The sequence below is a fragment of the Apodemus sylvaticus genome, chromosome 4 (assembly GCF_947179515.1).
Source record: "Apodemus sylvaticus chromosome 4, mApoSyl1.1, whole genome shotgun sequence".
Classification (NCBI taxonomy): domain Eukaryota; kingdom Metazoa; phylum Chordata; class Mammalia; order Rodentia; family Muridae; genus Apodemus; species Apodemus sylvaticus.
In genome coordinates, this window is record NC_067475.1 from 165,483,124 (window position 1) to 165,503,317 (window position 20,194).

A 20,194-nucleotide genomic window follows, 5' to 3' on the forward strand; every position below is an offset into this window, starting at 1 on the left:
ATTGGTTTAGTATTTGTGAACAGCTATCACGTGCAAGCCATTTGATGCTAAAAAGAGGAAACAGTTATTGACTCTGAGTACTCCACAGTGGAACTGCGATTGCATATTTACCAGACACAATATTATAGAGAGTGGATTCAGCAGCAACATGACAATCAGGGCAGGAAGGATACACAGAGAAAGAACAAGTTTATCTAAAGAAATTCTTTAGAATAGGGCTTCTCACTTGTATTTCCAAGCAACTGTAAGACTGTAAAAGACAAAGCAGCATTTCAGAAAGAGAAACTCAAGGGAGAGACTGCAGCAAAATGGCAGTGAGGGGGTACAATGTTTTGGAAGATTTGGTAATGGGAATTATGATGACTGTCCAATTAATGCCCATCTAAGGGGAGGGCAGGAAATGCATGCTATCACCTAAAATCTGTACTTTATGAGATAATAACATTTCACCATTTCTTACTGTACCTCTCTTTCCTTTCTTCTCCTCATTTCCTTCATCGTCATTTTCTCTTCCTCCTCCCTTCTCACTCTTGATCTCCCACATTCAATCAGTGCTTATTGAGTGCCCAGACATTTATGGGCCAACACATGTAAGCATGGAGTGTTAATAGCATCTGTGGACCAACACACGTGAGCAGGTTCTGCAGTTAAAAACTAGTCATAAAAAATACATACTTTGCCCACATGGAATTTGGATGCTATTTGTGAAGAAGAGAAATAAATTTCAAAATAAATATTTTATTTATTTAGTAAGATTAATATATATAGGAAAGTGTGTCAGAGGTGGGATACAGCATATGTATTTGAAATAGTATGTCGTTCACCATGAGCAAGAAAAAATGTAGACAGACATCAGCATGGGGGTGAATGTTGTATGTGGTTCTTCAGACATTTTTCTCTCTTCGTGGATAACTACTCTGTAGAATCAAGGGTATATTTAATTTTCTGATAATAGACGTCAGGTACTTGGTGATTTTAGACAAAAGGTTAACCTTCTAAGCCTAAACTTTTCACACAGAGAGATTTCATTGAGGTTTTGGGGCGTTTGTTTATTCATTCATTTTCACTCCATCAAATCAATGAACACGTTAATTCAGAGAATTCTCCACCTGGAGAATCAGCATCAGGGAGTGACATTCTTATGAGGTTGACTAAGGGGCTTGAAGTTGTGGCATTCTGAGTGATCTGAAGAGGAGAAGGGAAAGCACCGAGGTAGTGGAGGACCACGCTCTGTGGGCTGTCCAAGTTCGGCAGGACTAGACTTCAGATGCTGAGGGTACTGAGTTCTGCATTGCACCTCCATTCTACAATGTACCAGGACATTGGTATAGAGAACAAAAGACAAGACAAAGACAGCATCTACAAGTATTATCAGAAAGAATTGACTTGTGGGGTTAGATAAAATTTCAGGGTTGGGCTAAGCTATGTGTGTGTGTGTGTGTGTGTGAGAGAGAGAGAGAGAGAGAGAGAGAGAGAGAGAGAGAGAGAGAGAAAGAGAGAGAGAGAGAAGAACATATTTCCTAGATATCCACATATGATGGGTTAAATAAAGAAGTGTTTTCTTCCCACTGTAGAGTTGCAATATTTTTCTTCTAATCATCTATCAGTATACTATATAAACATTTCTGGGTGAATAAAAATAATGTTTAAGTCAATATAAACCACTTAAAACTATTTAGAAGTTAAAAATAAACAGATTTAGGGAATAATTTACTGAGTAATTTCAGGTTCCTCTGCTCTGCTCTTCGGACTGTCCCACGATAGAGTCCCTTCCATTTGTAGCTCTGATAAAGCAGCTCATTTTCACCACCTCTCGTGTCTGAATCAGACAGCATGGCTTCCCTGGCTAGGTGAATATCCCACCTGCTCCTGATGGAAGATGAGCTTACACCATGATTTATTTTTTTTAAATCACATACTACATGCATTAGTTTCTTTTACATTTATTTCTAATTATAACTAACATATAAATACTTACCAGCAGAAAGATGTCATGTGGCAGTTATACTTACTACATATCAATTTATAGAAAAATAGATCCTTCTAAATTTAGCTATGTAATATGAGAACTTATATAAGTTAAAACTATATGGGACTTAATATCATGAGTCATAACTTGCTTTTGTATTTCTTGATATTTCTTAGTGGTCAAGAAGAAAAATGACCATGTGTTTTGCATAGAAGAAAAATCTAGAAATTGAACTTGAGTTTGCCCACAGGTTAGAAGTGTAGGACAATCTCATATTGGATTAGCACAGGACATTAGCACTATACTGTGCTAATCGTAGCCCTAAGGCTACCAGTTGGCAGTTATTTTCTAGAAAGATGATTGGACAGTACAGAGAGACCCAGGCTGGTCAGCGCTCTGTCTCTCCCACAATGCTCTTCTTCCAACAGTCTCACTCCACCACTGCTAGCCAGACTTTACAAACTGACAGCAAAAGCACTTTGTAGGAATTTGTCAGAAAGAGAGGTGTGTGGTATCAGTCACCCCCCCACCCATCTGTTCTTACACGCTCTCCACATGGCCGAGACCCGTGAAAAGCTGGTGCCTAGATCTTCTCTTTCGTGCCCAAGACAGGTGACACAAAGCAAGAAAATGCCAAGAACAATATCCAGGAAAATAAATTCAAAGAGAGTTTTAGATCGGATATTTACGGTATTTTACAATGGCCTGAAGCCAACCACAGTTTGAAGCACACAGTAATCATAAAGACTGTTTAGCAGAAATCAATCTGATGTCTTGGCTGCTCTCCTATACACTGCTTCCCCACTTGATGGATTATTTCTCATAAAGATAACTAATAAGACAAAATGCTAATCATTTCAAACAGTATTTTTCTTTGTTCTAAGATATCAAATGCTTGACAATCAATCAAAATGAAGCTCAAAAAAAATTTTTTTTAAACAATAAATAGCCTGCCCTCATCACTAATGTTTACTGATGATCTTTTGACAGAAAGTTTACTTATCTTGGCTCTGGCTATAGAAAAATCAGTGGCTGAGGAAAAAGCATTATTCCCCATGGTTCCCACAGGCATGTACTTGATGAGGTCCTCTCTGCCCTCACTGTTCCCACTCAAGGCTAGATAATAATGCCCAGTAAGACAAATCCCAAAGAGTACTTTCAAGAATGGAAGAATCATCTTGCTCAATCATGCACAGTTGCATCATCAGTTAGTGATGTTGCTTAATTCCCTATTAGTTCTATTCATATACAGGATTGATTTGAAAAGTAAAATATGAAAGTAGAACATTGGAGGCCCAGTTAGGACTAAGTCAATTTCCTAATTCTCTGAATCCAAGTTACCCATACCCTGCCAGAAAATGGGATTAGTGATCACTTCCTTTTAATTTTTTATCGGACATTTTCTTCATACAACATATTCTGATCATGATTTCTCCTCCCTCAAATCCTCCCATATCCTTCTCTTCTTGGATGAGTCGTGCATATACTTTTAGAGTTGAAAGAAATTTGTTAATGTGCAGTAGGATAGATAGTTTAAATAATTTGAACTTCTTCAGCCTCACTACTGATAGCAACTCAACCGTGTTCCCAGTCATTGCAGACAGTGCAGCGCTAACATTACCTGACCACTGAAAAGAAACAGCTTCAGAATCACAATTGCAATATGCATTCAAACTGGGCAGCCCCTCAGCAACTCTTCATAGAGATGAAACTCGGAATTTCAGAATCAAGACTTTCCTGGTTTTCATGTACTTTCCTAAGAAGGTGTTCATGTGGTTTTAGGGTCATGAAATAAAACTGAAATCCAGACATGAAAGAATTCCAGTCATGTGCAGCTAAGTTTCTGAAAACTTTTGTATTGCTATGTTATGTCAAGAAATTCCAGCTTGAAATTGGATGGCTCCTGTGGCTGCCTTTCATATTTCTTTTACTTGAAAAATAAAAGTGGTGCTTGTCTATAGTATAATAAAGGGGTGCTTGTCTATAATATAATAATAAAGGGGTGCTTGTTTTTAATATAATAAAGGGGTACTTGCTTTTAATATAACAAATCTCAGCTAAAGTATTCATGCATCAGTAGCATAGTAATTTTTTTGTAAGATTTATTTTCCTGCCCCCAAAATGTCAAACATAGTCTGGAGAGTAGGCTCTCATTAAGAGCACTTGTTGCTCTTGCACGGGACCCAAGTTTGATTCTTAGCACTACATGGTGGCTCCCAACCATCTATACCTCCAGTTCCAGGGGTTCAGATGTCCTGTGCTGACTCCGCAGGTACCAGGCATGAGTGTAGTTCATATATATACACTCACACAGTATATGAGTGTATATATATAAAGTAACAAATTAAAATCCAAGCACACACATTCAACTGATATCTCCTTTGCACATATTTCTGTAATTTTTTCCTGGTTGACTCTTGATTTGAGAACAATTCCCTAAACATCTTGCTTGAGAACTGAAGTGCATCACATATACTATTAACAATTTATTGTGACCTATCAGTATGTGGAGTTTCTGATGCCTAACAACAAAACTCTTGAATAAAGTCCACAACTGTTCTAGGCTGCAGTACAGGAAGACAAAATAGGTTCAAACTGCAAAGAACAGGACAGTAGCCTTGAGTAAATGTTAACATAACTGCAATTACTTCCTAACAAAGACAGAATCTGAAAACTCCCAATTCAGAGGGTTGGTAATGTCTTGCTATGGACAAATGATCATTTTCTGAATGTGAAATTAGATGTTGAGCTGAGACAATGTGAGTTTGTAGTGCTTCAAATAGCTCTGTGGTCTCTGCACCGGTTCCTGTCTCAGAGTTCCCAGCTGGCTTGAGTTCCTGCCTTGGTGATCCTTAATGGACTGTGAGTCAAGTTTCGTAAAGCAAATAAACGTCTTACTGATGCTGCCTTTATGGTATCTCATTAGGGCAATTGAAACCCTTAAGACAGGCTGCGTAGCAAGATCCACATCAAAACAAAAGGAAAATGCTCATAAATACCTGTGCCTTTTTACAAAAAAGTATTTACAAAAAGAACTAAGTTGAGAGAGTTAAAGATGGAAATATATCTGATAATAATTTTAAGAAAACATAGAATTATTACTACAAAAATTACTATATCTATCCATATTACAAAATGAGGCTGCCACAGGGTTTCACTTATGGTGATAATCCAAAATTCATATGTTATCTCCATCTGATAGCATTTATAGAGATATACTAAGAAATGCAGAAGTATTTATTCTGTTGAAGCCTTTACAAGTCTTAAATTGAACTTTCTAGTATATAGCAGAAACAAATGAGGGTTTTGATATCTCTCCTCCTCCACTCCAGTTTGATAGATGTTTGTAGAGAAAAGGGAAAAGGTGGAAATGTTCGTGTTCATTATTGTGCTTGAGAATGCAGACTCTCACAACAGATCCCCTCGTTTGCATCTTGTATTTCCTGTGCAGCCATGGATAATGTGCTCAATAATTGTGTGCCTGGTTGGTCCTTCTGTGAAACAGGAATCCTAACGTGTTCCTGCATTGCTATGAGCAGGGATGCAGCACAGGATTGGCACACTTGTTTTTTACCTCACTGACTGTAGCGCAATCAGATGAGGAACACGGAGCTCAACCTGAGCAGATGGCTGGCTAAATGGAGGAGAATATTATTCTAATTATTCATTTGTCCGGTTTCAAAAGATTTGTTTTAAGTGTGTGTGTGCAAGTGCCTGTGTAGGCTAAAGCAGAGTATTGGATCCCACTGGAGGAATAGGCATTTAAGAACAGCCCAAAGAGACACTGGGAACAGCACTCAGGTCCTCTGCAGAAGTCGCAATACTCTTATCAGCTGACTCATCTCCCCATGCCCATTCTAGCTTCTTGCATTTTATTTTTACTTTTATTTTTTACAACTGAAAACTTAAATCGCCAAGTTGTGACATTTTAGTAACCAATGTGCACCCTGGCTTTTCAATATCAGATATTAAAGAAACTAAGAAAGAGTAGGTAGTATAGGTTTACCTCGATAACTCATGAAGTACAGACAGAACCACTAAAGAAATCTGATACAGAAAAGAAAATCAAGTAACTCACAAGTTGCTTAATTATTGTGGATTCAAAAGAAGCTTAATCAAAATTAATTAAATCTGGGTAAAGTAGTTAGTTATAGGAGAGAATTTTCTGTACCATGGGATACCTTTCATTATGAAGTTTTATGTTGCAATGAGGTACAGAAATAATATTATACTATGGAAAATTAATCTTAAGTTTTGCCTAGAGAATGTGCACACACATTAAATAAACTAATACGATTTCAGTACTGGAAGATCTATACAAATGCAAACTCCATTGGAATTTTATTCAAATCAGAACCATCGTTAGTGCCCACGTTTGTTTATCCAAATTCCAATCTTCAACTACTATGTATGTTCTGTTTATATCCTATGTTCTATACTGTATTTTGTATGGTATACTCTGAGAAGCAGTGCATAGTCACCAGGCTCACCAGCGAGGATGATTTTGGGGGTGGAGTAGAAGAGTGAACTACAACTGAGAGGATGCTAAACAGGTCCATTCTTGGCTTGATGCAAATCCCTGCAGAGAGGGATTCCTGGGGCCATTTGCAGTGAGGATTGCCAGGGAATCTGAAGCCAGTAGCAGATTGAACCTGAGCTCTCATTTGTATGTTCGTATCTCACAGACTATAGCAGAGAGGAGAGCATGCCTTGAAGTGAGTTTGAATTTTGCTTTGCGGTTCATACAGATACTCTGCAACGTGGCATGTCACTAACTGTCATGAGCTTAGTTCTTGCTCTGAAACAGGAGCATGATTCCTGTTCTTCCAACATTAGAGAGTTGGGATGGTCATGCTGTGAGGATTATATAATGCTTCTAAAATATAACTGATTATATTTATTCAGGGATGAGGAATAATTTACTTTCCTCTATTTTCAGCTCATTAGTCAAGAAATCTAAAACATTCTCATATAACATATAGTCAAGAAAACATTCACCTTTTACCATCTTTCCCTTACTTTTAATAATGGTCAACTATTAAACACACCTGCACCAGTAAATTCCCTCTTTGTTCTAGAAGCAATGTATGGATGTTAAATCTATTTGTTAAAGCAGATGAGATAATACTGACTTTTTCTTGGGTTAGGCATGGACAAGTAGCAACCCTGAGAAATCATTAAAGTAACATCAGTAACCTTCAAATGTGTCTGGCCCTGAAGTTGTAGCACTTTCTGCATGTTAATTCTTTACAGCTAAACTAAAATCCCTAAACTAGCAATGCTAATGGATGAAATGCAGTGTTCGCAGCTGTGTCTGGGTTCTAAATCACTCTCTTCTCTTGGAGTTAGGACTCCAAGAGGCACTGGGAAAAATGTTCTGAAACCTAGACATACAGGAAAATTCTCTGCATTGGACAATGTATTACTCAAAGGAGAAAGTCCGATGACAGGGACTGAAACGCTTAATTGATGAACAAGCAAATTAAATTGGGGTACAGTTCAAGCTGAAAAACCACACTGTTCAGGCCTTCCTCTCCCGGAATGGAATGTTTGATTAAACATTTAAATAAATACCAATAATTAAAAGAAGGTATAGTACATGTGATCATAAAAGACAAGTAAGGGTTTTGGATATTTCTGTATAATTTAATTCTGAAAACATGTATTATCCAAATTCTAAATGAAATTAAAATTGTGGTAATCAAATATTTGAAATAATAAGGCACATACATAATCTATCTACAAATATCTATTCATGTATAACTGACTAAAACATTAGCTTATAACACACATAAAACACTTCTATTGATCTGCTGCAGTGAATGCACAAATGCAGAAACGTGAGTATCTTTCACAGAAATATTTTCCTTATTCTCAATACATTTTAAAATGAGACAAGGCCCCATATCAAGCCTTGAGGATTAGTTTGCTGTGCCCATTTATTAGCTTTGAATGAGGAGATAGTCATTGATGTCTTATGATTTTCATGTAAAGTAATGAAGTTCTAGCTGCAGATAAACTCTGAGAGACCATCAGTCACAATGACTCACTGCAAATATGGCTGGAGCTGGCTGTCACCATAGCTGCCTACTTCAATTTTGATGTTTAATAAATCGTATGTGGATACACGGTGTGAGTGCAGGAGCCTGTGAGGGCCAGAAGGGAACATCTGATCTCCTGAAGCTGGTAGTTGTGCATTTCTGCATGTGGATGCTGTGAAACAAACTCAGGTCCTCTCAAAGAGCAATGCGCAACCTTAACAGCTGAGCCCCTCTCAAGCTGCATTTTGATTTGCATATTATACAATACTTAAAGCTATTGGTGTTTTTTTATACTTGTTTTATGAAGCAGAAATAAATTATCCAAGTAAATAAAAGAGAGACATGCAACAAGAAGAAGAATTAAAATCTACCTTTCAAGGGTTCCCTTAATACTCATCATACAGAGAGTGAGCTTCAGGCATTGTACTTTAAACATATTGGTTTAAAGTTCTTATTCACTAAACCTAATTAGCTATACCTAATAATGAACCACTCCGTGAATATAAAATTTTGTGAGCATCAAATATTAAACTGTCTAATCAATGAAAAACAGCTCTGAGTGGTGTACCATAAAGCTACAGATTAATTTTAGCTTTTGATAATTTAACTATTTTGATTAGCTATATAAAATTTCAACAATTTTTATACATTAAAAAGATATGTTCAAAGAGCACTATAGAAAATTCCCAAGAAAAATTAAATAAAAATTTGTCTGAGAAAAGATTTGTCTCTTCCCCAGAGATGTGCAGCAGTCTCTTAGACTCTGAGAATAGAAGGGGAAGAGACTGGCATTAGGAGTGTTCATGGATTAAAGCTGTCCTTCCTTCCCTTGCCTTCCCTTGGGGATTCAATGCTGTCACTATAAAAAAACCAAACAGCGACCATGATGGTCCAGGGAAGAGGCTTCCATTCCTCAAGGTTTCTGAAGTCAACTCTCTCACATCCTACCCTCCCTGCCATTTCTGATAAGGAGTCACTGAGAAGTGTGAGGAGCTATGCAGCATAATTCAGAGAGGGAAGAGGATGCCAATCACTTGTGTCAGCTTATCCAATCAGCTGCTCGAAAGTCAAAAATAGAAGCTAAGACTAATTCCCACAGCACTGTCGGATCAGAGCCCATTGCTCTGAAATAGCATCGGGGGTGGGGTGGGGGGCGGAGGAGGGTGCTTCGGGTGTTTTCAAAGCTCAGTTTGGCTTATGTTGGGGTGACACTCAGGAAGAGATGTGGTAACAAGTTATCTTTATAAACAACATCTCACAAAAATAGTAAGAATGGAAAGTATTTCCTCACTCTCACTAAGGCAGATATCAGAAATTACAGTGAGTGTTTTTATTGCTTCTGTTTGCTTTCAAGACCAGATCTTGCTGTACAAATCCGGCAGCAAGCGGCCTTGTCACCCCAGCTTCTTGAGTGCATGGATTACAAGCATACTCCACCACGCCTAGGTTGTTACGGTAGCTCTTTAAATACTCACAACTATCCTAATTTTCCTGTTTTTAATTGTAGAAAAAAAGTTGATAGAGGAAAAGCAACTTATTGTAGCTCAACTTGCCAGCAGTTGAGTTAAAAACCAAACTTCATTTGACAAAGTGAGATCCTACCTGGGTGGTAGCAGAAAGAATGGGAAACAGACAGAGCTTACCACTGGTACGTATCTGGGGGCTGTAGAGTGAGTCTGCCCATTAAATCCAAACCTTTGCACACCATGAGTTTTAAATAAGATGCACTACACTCACATCTCCATCTTTACGTTGTAGCATTTCTCCTGCCCTGAACGTGACGCGTGAAATGCCCTGAGGCACTGCGTTTATATCCCATATTTCCACTCGTGCTTCCCGTATTCCAAATACTAGATAAGTCAGCTTAAATAATAGATGCTGGGTCTTTAAAAATTGTCTCAAGATAAACTAAAAGGCTGCCTCAGAGAGAAACAAAGAACAGGCCACAGATTTACCATAAAGCCGGCATACACATTTGAATTAAAAAACGGAGCTTGCTTTAGATTAGGCTAGATGCAGTGGTCCATTTCTAGAACTTAAGAAAAGTGCTCCAGATAATTTCCATCAACTCATCCCTTCTACAAGACATGACATCTGTGACGCACTGGCACTATTTTGAAATGACAAAATATGTGAGACTTGAAATCTCCCAATATTTATATAGCATGTGTTTCTTTGCAAACTGCAGATGACAAAATGGGAGAATAACTCCTTATTCAGATTGTGCTGTGAGAACCCTTTTATTACCTGGGTTCAGTTGCAAGATTCCTTGAAATGGCTCAGGAGTAAACATAAATACAATCTATAGAAGGTCAGAATTTTTAAAATTACCTTAGATAGTAAAACATATATCTTTAGGCATACTTCCACCAAATATAAAAGTCATTAACTTTTATGTTATATACACATAAACCACTATGTCCATAACCACATAATTGTGGCTTGAAGTTTACAACCATGGCTTGCTATCACAAGGATACTTTTGGACTCAATACATACTTATCAACTCTTTTAATTGAATAAATTATGGCATACACATAGAAAAGTAGTAAACATTACTAGATTGTTATAAAACACAGTGCAAGCTAACAAGGCAGTATACTGAAAGTGTTCTGCACCTAAAAGTTGCAAGATGTAGTACATGCACAAATAAAATGCTTTTCAACTGGAATGAAATCTTGACTCATAATGGTATGGGCAAAATCTGAAAGCATCATAGTAAGTGTAAAGCCAGACAAAAGACAAGTAGTGTAATATTTCCACTTTTTTGTGACACAGAATAGACAAATTGATGGGCACAGAATACAGAGTTTACTAGGTGGCTGATGGAACAGAGAATGATGGATTACTACTTAACACACACATACACAAAAATCTGTTCAGGATGACAAAAATTTCTGAAGATGGATAGCATGGCATGGGTACAACATCCCAAACGTATGAAATTAAATTAGTTTAAAATTGATGTAGTATATTGATTTCAATTTTTCATAATTAAATCACTAAACTAATTTTAAAATACATAAAACATATACCCATTATATATGTATATATACATGTTCTAGTTTCCTATATGTGTATATACTTTGCAACATTTTAGATAATTATAAAATATACTATAAAATATAAATTTATTTCATGAGTATGAATACTATAAAGATTTAAAAATTGCAGTCAGTTTTTGCGCTTATGCAACTATTATATTTTGGCTAGAAACCAAAAGATTTAGGGGGAATGTAAAAGAAGTGACAGCTGAAGGTGTCCTTTTGAGACTCAACCTCCCCCTATTGAATGTTTTCTAGGTTACTATTGTTCTTATCACACCTGTTTGAATCAAGAGCAGAGATGGCAGCTGTTTCTAGCCTCTTTACAATGCGGCTAAGAATTTCGATGCATTTCTATTCAAGATGGTAGTAGGTCTTTAGATGGCTGATGAATATAATTTATTATTGTTGCTTTCACTGACAAAGACAAATTCCTGCACATAGCAATATTAAGAATAGATTAGACGTGAAGGAGACATATAGTTTTTTGATGATAAGCGAATGTGTTTCAAAATGGTCTACAGCTGTCAGCTCTTGCCATGCTCAACTACACATTTCTGTGTCCTTGTGTCATGAAATTCCATGAACATTTGCCACAGATGCACATAGAAGGCATTTCACAGTTGGTTGAGGTAATGCGCTGATTTCAGCCCCTGTCTTTATCCTTCCTTCCTTCCTTCCTTCCTTCCTTCCTTCCTTCCTTCCTTCCTTCCTTCCTTCCTTCCTTCCTTCCTTCCTTCCTTCCTTTCTTTCTTTCTTTCTTTCTTTCTTTCTTTCTTTCTTTCTTTCTTTCTTTCTTTCTTTCTTTCTTTCTTTCTGCTCTTGATAACGAGGCAGTGCACATTCACACACTGAATGGTTCAAGACAGAAAGAACTATAGGGATTTAGACAAAGGAGAAGAAAGCTTATCTCATCAGAGAAGGCTTCACACAAGAGGCAGTGGCAGCTATGGACATATATCAAGGCATCCAGGATGGCTAAACTGGTAAAGATATAGAGGCCTGAAATCCCTGATATTAGGAAGCATGCACTGGAAGTGACGTTATGTTGGGCTGGCATGGGTGAGTTTCAGTGGGTTAGATAGAAGCTGGATGAGCTATCTGCATGGTAGGGATTGTTTACCACAACCTCAGAAAGGAGGGAAGTATTGGAGGATTCTACCAATTAAGGCACCACTGGTAATGTTCAGAATAGCTTTTGGTGTTTGTATAAGTCAGGAAAAGCTGAAAGCAGCTGAGAAGGGCGACCCTGTAGGAGGACCAGCAGTCTCAATTAATCTGGACCCCTGAGATTTCTCAGAAACTGGACCACTAACCAGACAGCACACACAAGTTGATATGAGGCCCCAACATATATACAGCAGAGGACTGCCGAGTCTGGGTTCAGTCAGAGAAGATGTGCCTAACCCTCAAGAGACTGGAGGCCCCAGGGAGTGGGAAGGTCTGGTGGGGCTGGGGGTGGGAGGGTGGGGACACCCTTGTGGAGACAGGAGTGGTGGAGGCAGAGAGGAAGTATGGGATGTGGAACAGTCAGAGGGTGGACCAAGAGGGAGATAAAATCTGGAGTGTAAAAAAAAAGATTAAATAAAATTAAGAAAAAAAAAAGACTCATACTCTTGCTCAGAGTATCTCAGAACTCCAATATGATCCCATTTTCCCTGCTCATTCTCAGTGGGGGCACTAGATAAAAAGAGAATAAATTTCCTCCTCTGTCTTTTCTGTTCTTCATCATTTCTGTGTAAGGCTATCTCCGTAGCAGCTGCTAGCAGCAGTGTAACATCACTCATATTCCTTTGCCACGAGGAGTCACCCCTGACCTTTAAATTGGTGCCTTCTAAGCTTCTTATAATGCTGCCTGCACAATACACAATGTTTGTGTAGTTGGAAAAGAAACTGACTGGCCTCAATTCACTCTTGTGAGACACGCGAACACTCACAGCTGACTTAGTACTTGACCCTGTGAACCTTCCCATTATTCCTTCTTTATTCTGATCACCAGCTAGTTCTCTCTGTCTCTGTCTCTCTCTCTCTCTGTCTCTGTCTCTCTTTTTCTCCCTCTCCCTCTTCATCTCTCTCTCTCTTTCTCTCTCCCCGTCTCTCTCTCTCTCTCAACATGTGGAGTAAAGGAAAAACAGTAATAACTCAAACTCAGTGAGAACACCATCTATGTGAGTATGTGTGAGATTATGTGTGTCTGTGAGTGTGGGCTCATGTGTATGTGTGTGCATGTGTATATATCTGTGTATATGTGTACATGTGTATATGTGTGTTCATGTGCATATGTGTTTCTGTGTGTATGTATGTGTGCATGTGGATATGTGTGTTTCTGTGTGCACATGTGTACTACTGTGTATATGTATACATGTGTGTATGTGTATATGATCCTTGTGTATATGTGTCCATGTGTGCGTTCCTGTGTGTATGTGTGCATTCCTGTGTATATGTATGTGTATGTGTGCATGTGTGTATGTGCGTACATGTGTATATATATATGTGTGTGTGTGCACACATGCAAATGTGTATATGTGAGTACATGCATGTGTGTATGTGTGTAAGGGTATATATGTGTACATGTATATGTGTTTGTGTATATGTGTATATATATATTTGTATATGTGTGCACATGCATATGTATATATGTGAGTGAATGCATGTGTGTATGCGTGTGAGTGTATATCTGTGTACATGTATGTGTCTTTGTGTATGTGTGTGTATACATGTGTATGTGTGTGTATACATGTATTCATGTGTATGTGTGTATACATGTGTATGTGTGTGCATACATGTATTCATGTGTATGTGTGAACATACTCACAAAAATACATACACACACACACATATACAATTCTGCTTAGAGCTCTGAACTTACAAATATTTCTCAAAATAGTTTAAGTACAACAAGGTGCATATCAGGAATTTTACTGCCATGTCCTCCTCGGTCGGGCCTGAACTGTGCCCCTTGGGTTGTTTTCTTCCCTGCCAGGTGCTTTCACATGGTGTATTAGTTTCACATGTGGAAACACTGGCAGGCATCCTGCCAGCTCACTGAGCAACATCTTTTTGCCCCTGAAGCAATTTCTTGCCAGATACTTAAGTTTCCTCAGAAAGCAAATACACAGCCTTTGGATTTTTAGCCATTGGGATGCTCTCAGGCATGTCTCTCCTAACTGTTTTTGTTTTTGTAGCATCAAGTGATCATTATATAATTGGCATCCATTCACAAGTCCAATTTATTAAAAAGAAATATATGTATATATATATATATATATATATATATATATATATATATCATCCATTATTTTTCAGAAAAATAATTGATTCGTTGAGTATTTTAAAATTAGGGAAGGTGAGGAAATAAGGACTTTTACAACCTTATTCTTTGTTTCCTTCATTAGAAAATCTCAAATGTTTAATATGTGAAATAAAAACATATTCAAGATACAGTAACAACAATAAACAAACAGAAATAATCCCAGTTCCTGAAAACCCCAGAGAGAGTTCCTGGAGTGGGCTATTTTGTGGTAGGCAACCCATCCTTCTGATACTGTAGGTGGAGACAAAGGAGCAAACTCAGATCTTCCTAGAGAGAAATTCTCCAAAGAGAATTTGTAATTAGAAAAGTAATACTAGCAAACCTAGTAAACACACAAAAATTAGCCTGACATGGGAGAATCTGTAACCCTGGGAAGGGAAATAGGCAGACATGTCATTTGTAGTTTAAAGTCCCTCCTGGTTTCCATTGCTTTACCTTTTCACTAAATAAAATGTCATGGCTGTTGAGTCAACAGCCCTTCCAGTTTCAAGTATGGAGATGACAGCTCTCCATACGTATGGATGCTGGCTTGCAGAGTCCACACAATCGGGTTTACTGCCACTGCTCTGCTGTTGAGACACGCAGTTGCAGGACCTACAACAGCCATCTTACCTGCTTCATATCTTACAGGGACGTATGTCCCCAGCTAAGAATGAGCACTTGAACTGGGGGAGCGCTAGCGGGTGGGGAAAGCCCTGTGTGTGAGGGTGAGGAGACAAACCTGGGGATGCTCAAATAACCAAATCCTGGGATTGGGCAGATCCTTGGCTTTCTGTCTGCCATGGGGAAAGCCCCAGCTTCGGGTTATTGAGGAATCCTGGGGCATACATGCTACTTGGTTTTTGGAATGGTTGCCCTAAACTCTGACAGATAATTTTCTTACAGCCCAGCTGAATGAGGAATATTTTAAGAGAACTAGAGAGGCTGCCATTTCGTTTTCCTGTACCTATGTATGCAGAGAGAACAGCCTCAATAGCCCAATATATGCTGTTATTCCACTCAAGCAAGCCTTTCAGGAGCCAACCAGGGTGACAGCAAGAAAAGCACTTAGAGAAAACCATGTCGGTCCTGAGCTAAAAGCGGGACCATGTGAACATCTATAGGGGTTTGTTAAGGGAATACCCAATAAGTAACCCTCTGTGAGGCAATGCCCTTCCTGGGTCCTTGATGAACTCACTCATGGAACTGAGGAAGGGAAAGAGATGATGAGATACAGCATCTCTGAAAGTCAATGAGCTGATTGGCAGAGAAGACGGAAAATAAAGGGAGAAGTTGCCGAGTGCGGTCCACCTCAGGCAGAACTCAGGAGGGGAGGGAAGTTTCCCCTACACCCCGACTCCCAAAGGCGCTGTATTGAAGCGAGCAGGTGTCATGACATTGAGATGAAAGAAGAAACACCCAGTTATCACACACGGGATGACAGAGAAGCAAGGAGGACGTGTAGAGGGGAGAACACCGATTACTGCCTCGACTGCTTCCAAGGACACATGCCTCCCAAGCCGGGGAAAGATTGGGGGGTGGGGGAAGTAGAAGACACAAAGGTTAAACGGGCATTCAGACGGTTCGTTTTACAGTTCTAATAGGCATCAGTATTTAAACCAACCAGCCACAGAAATGGCTGATCACCTTTAAGAGCTGGGGGCTGAACAGCCCCTTTGTTTGTTCTGAACACATCTTTTCCCATCTCAATTCTAGGCTAACCAACCTTTCACTCACTCCCCTACTCTATTTCCCACTACTGAATGCAGTGGGTTAGTTCTTTCCCGGGTCCTATAAAGCTAGTCCCCGGCTCGGATCAGGTAGCGCGGGCCAGCGGCTTACCTTCCTGACGGAGAGGCGCGTCCCGGCTGCCCCGGCTGCAGTCCCGCCCGCCTGGCCGCCTGGCCGCCTTTGCTGGGCTCGCGAGGCCCCCGCCCCACCTGCAGCTGCAGCCGCCGCTGGCTACTCCAGGCGGGCTGCATGAAGTCATCGCCCGCCGGAGCAGCGCATTCACTGCGAACAGCAGGGGGGGAGACTCGCCTCTCTGTGTTCCAGGAACCGCGTCTGCCAGCTGCACTCGAAAGACACTGCTCCCCGGGATGGAAGCTGATTTTCTCTGACCGATTTTACACCCGCGGCATTGCCAGATTGTGCAACAAGATAGAAGGGGCAGACAGACTTTCTTTGTAGAGAGTCCTTGTTCTCCGCGCTCCCCCGTGACTGCGGCTGTTTGGAAAGCTCCATCTGACTGTGTAGGTTTCCCACCCTCTCCATCTTCCTTATCTGTACTGTTCATTTTGCCGAATTTGAGAGATGATTGTCTATTGAAATAAACAGTCAAATACTCCGAAAACATTAAAATGGGGGAACTTGCCTTTTTAAGAACCCTCATAACACGATTTATTTGATTTTAACACACACACACACACACACACACACACACAGTAAAAAACAGTTATGAAAGCTGAAGGCTGTGGACCTTGCTATTGTGATAGAATGGGGTCCTTCCAACTCAGTGAAGGGGAGGGGGGAAGAAATAACCCAAGGACACTGAGAGGGGTCATTCCAGGATGTTAGTGCTTTTTGCTTCTGGACAGACAGTTGTGCTTCCCAGCTCTCTCCCACTGCTCCTTGTACCCCACAGTCCTTGCGTTTTGGCTAGGCTGCCTTGGTGAAAGCTCTACTATTTGAAAAACCAAGAAGCAGATTTCACATCTGCAGATGACTGTAACTTCCAACAGAAATTTCTCAGAATTTCCCCTGGGGACAAACTAAGCGTGGATGCACACGAGCCTCTTGTCCTTGCTTCTTTAAATTGGACCCAGCTACTGAGGCTGTGATCTCTTCCTCCAAGCTTCCCCCTTTGCTTCCTTCCAAGTTAGTGGCTAAACCAACAGTTTAGGGGTTGGCGGTGTAATTAGGATTTTCTCTTGGTGCTTGGCCAGAGTTTCTTTTCCAAGCAAGTAACTTCCAAGCGGGGAGTTTCCTTATCACTGGCATTCTTCAGGGTGGATGGTCCTCCTTCCTCTTATCACGGTCCTGCTCCTGCGCCCTGGGGCTTGCCAGTAGTACCTTGGGGATCTGTCCAGCATCTCACAGTGAATTGCCTAAGGGCAAGGAAGAAACTAGAAGAAAAAAACTTTCTATTAATTCCAGAAATGAGGCGGTAGTGGAGCCACCAGGATTAACACAAAACAAAATTACTAACTCTGAGTTTTGGGTGCAGGATGTATACAGTTGAAGTTGGGGACAGCTCCGCACTCATTTTCATAAACAGCCCTTCGTCCTATCACAGATGGCTGAACGCTTAACTTGCATCATAAGAGGAACACGCCTCTAGTTCACTGTTGCAGAATAAGGGTGAGAAATACGATCTTCAGTTTCACTAATATGTAGTTGACACTAGCATTGAATGTGTACTTTAAACAGAAATGTGGAAAGAAACCACAACAACAGTGGTTTGAATAGATACAGCCCCCACAGTCTCATGTATTCAAATGATTGGCCTAGAGAAAGTGGCACTGTTGGGAAGTGTGTCCTTGCTGGAGTGGGTGTGACCTTGTTGGTGGAGTGTTCTACTGTGGAGGCCGCCTTTGGGTCATGCATATGCTCAAGCTCCACCCAGTGTGGAATCCAGTCAGCTTCTGTTGCCTTCAAATCAAGATATAGAACCTCTGCTCCTCCAGCGCAGTGTCTGCCCGCACATACCATGCTTCCCATCGGGATGATACTAAACTGAACCTCTGAAGCTGTACGCCAGCCCTAACTAATGTATTCCTTTATAAGAACTGCCTTGGTCATGGGTCTCTTCACAGCAGTGAAACATACTCTAATGTCACCAGCAGAAAAAATATTCCATCAGTGTTTTTATAGCTATATAAACATATTGTTACTTTTCAGTCTTTAATAGATGCCATTTTTAGCACAGTGTTGTTGTATAGGTGAACATGTGTAGATGTATAGAGGAATTAGTACAGATTTCCATACGTCCTACTCCCAAGATCCTCTACCATGACGTCACACAGGAATACAGTGGCTTCCTTACAATTAATAAGGGCTTTCAATTAAATAAAGGCTGCCTTTATACAGGCTTCTCTAGTTTTCGTAATGACTTCATCTCTTTACTACACTCCTGTCCAAGATACTACATTATATTCAACTGTTAAATGTCTTATGATCAGTCCTAGCTAACTCTCAGTTTACTTGCGTTATGGATACTATGACCAAAGAGGTGAAGTGTCCTTCAGCACAGTTATCTCAAGATTGCCTTTGGCCACAATGATATGACTTTGATGAGCTGACAGACACAGGCAGGTTTCCTGTTGTGGAGTTGTAAAGCCTATATCACTACTGTTGGACACTAGTCACCGCGTGAAGCCCGACCCTATAGGGAGCTGTGCTCAAAGCTGTGTGCATAGATAACAATGGGAGCACATGGATTCTCCTCCCGATTAGCTTTGTCTGCATGTCATTTAATTCAGTTGGTTGATATAGATATGGATATTATATGTTTGGTGGGAGTCTGATGTCTCCTTATTTTATTGTTAAATATATTCCAGTGAGAGCTCTGTCAGCTGGTAGCTGCATTTGTCAGCTGTTTCTGTTGTCCTGTCCCTCTCCTGTATACTTGTGTTTAACAATGCTTTACTATTAACCACACTGTATATGTGAAACAATTCCTTGAATTTTCAAAATGTTCTAGGCTCAGAGCTGCAATTGGTCATTTCTTCAAGGAGACCTATTTCCGTTTTTTGGAGAATGGTAACAGAGACTAAGCTATAGACACCGAGTTTGATTCTAGGCAAAGATTCCTTTGCCTAGAATCAAACTTCCATATAGAAGAGTGAAGCCTGTATGTGTGCAGTAACTGTGTCCATTAACTGTGTATACATAACATTTTTGTATGTACCGTCTGTGTGTGCTTAATATCTGTGAACTAATTGAGACATACAAAGGCCTCATATTACTCTGTTCTCATAAACATGATTCTAGCCTACCCGTTGCTTTCCTGTGAGTGCCCATTCCAACACTGAGAGATATAACACTGCCATCTGCTATTATATACTCAACTGTTCTATGTCTTATAGCATATAGAGGCCTTAGAATTATTGATCCATGCCTCTAATAATCATATTTTAATGTGTATAACTTAATACACTTTAATATAACTCAATACACTTAAAAGCTATTACTATATGTGGGATTTCTTGTTTATTTTAGACAAGGTCTCTATACTCAGCCCTGACTCTCCAGGAACCCTTTGTGTAGACAATGGTGGTGTTGAACTCTCAGGCATCTGTCTGCCTCTGCCTTCTTAGTGCTAGGATTAAAGGTGCACATCGCCATTCCTGACTCTCCTAAATGCTACTAACAGAGACTCACTGTCTGCTCATTTCTTTATCATGATATTGTCTCTTAGATACTTTGATTACTGTCCTTAAAAGTTAGTAGCTTTCTCTATAATTGTATAATTTATAACTGAGATGTTAGCTTTGCTGGACATAAAATACAACATACATGGAATGGGGGAAGGAAGAGTGTGTGAGTAGAGACCCAAAAATCAGAGATTCTCTCTCTCTCTCTCTCTCTCTCTCTCTCTCTCTCTCTCTCTCTCTCTCCCCTCCCTCCCCCTCTCTCTCCATTTCTCTGTTATTGAAATGTGAGTGGAGGTGTTTTTTTGTGTTATACACATGGAAGTCTAAAAAGAAATTTCTGGTTTGGTCTTCAGCCTCCACCTTTTCTGAGGCAGTGCGATCTTGTTAGTCTCTGTCAGCTGCTAACCTGTAAGGGAGCTTCTGGGTTCTTCCCATCTCTGCTTCCCAGCTGCTTGTGAGAGCTGGGGTCAGGT

The 20,194-nt window shown here is 39.9% G+C and overlaps 1 protein-coding gene across 2 annotated transcripts in view; it reads right to left on the reverse strand.

The window, feature by feature from the left end:
- The window catches only part of Pkia (cAMP-dependent protein kinase inhibitor alpha), an 81,420-nt gene extending 65,092 nt beyond the window's left edge, over nt 1-16,328 (reverse strand). For both annotated transcript variants that reach the window (XM_052180897.1, XM_052180895.1), the window contains exon 1: nt 16,189-16,328. The gene's annotated coding sequence lies outside the window, so the exon portion shown is untranslated. The remainder of the gene's footprint in view (nt 1-16,188) is intronic.
- Nucleotides 16,329-20,194: the final 3,866 nt, after the last annotated feature.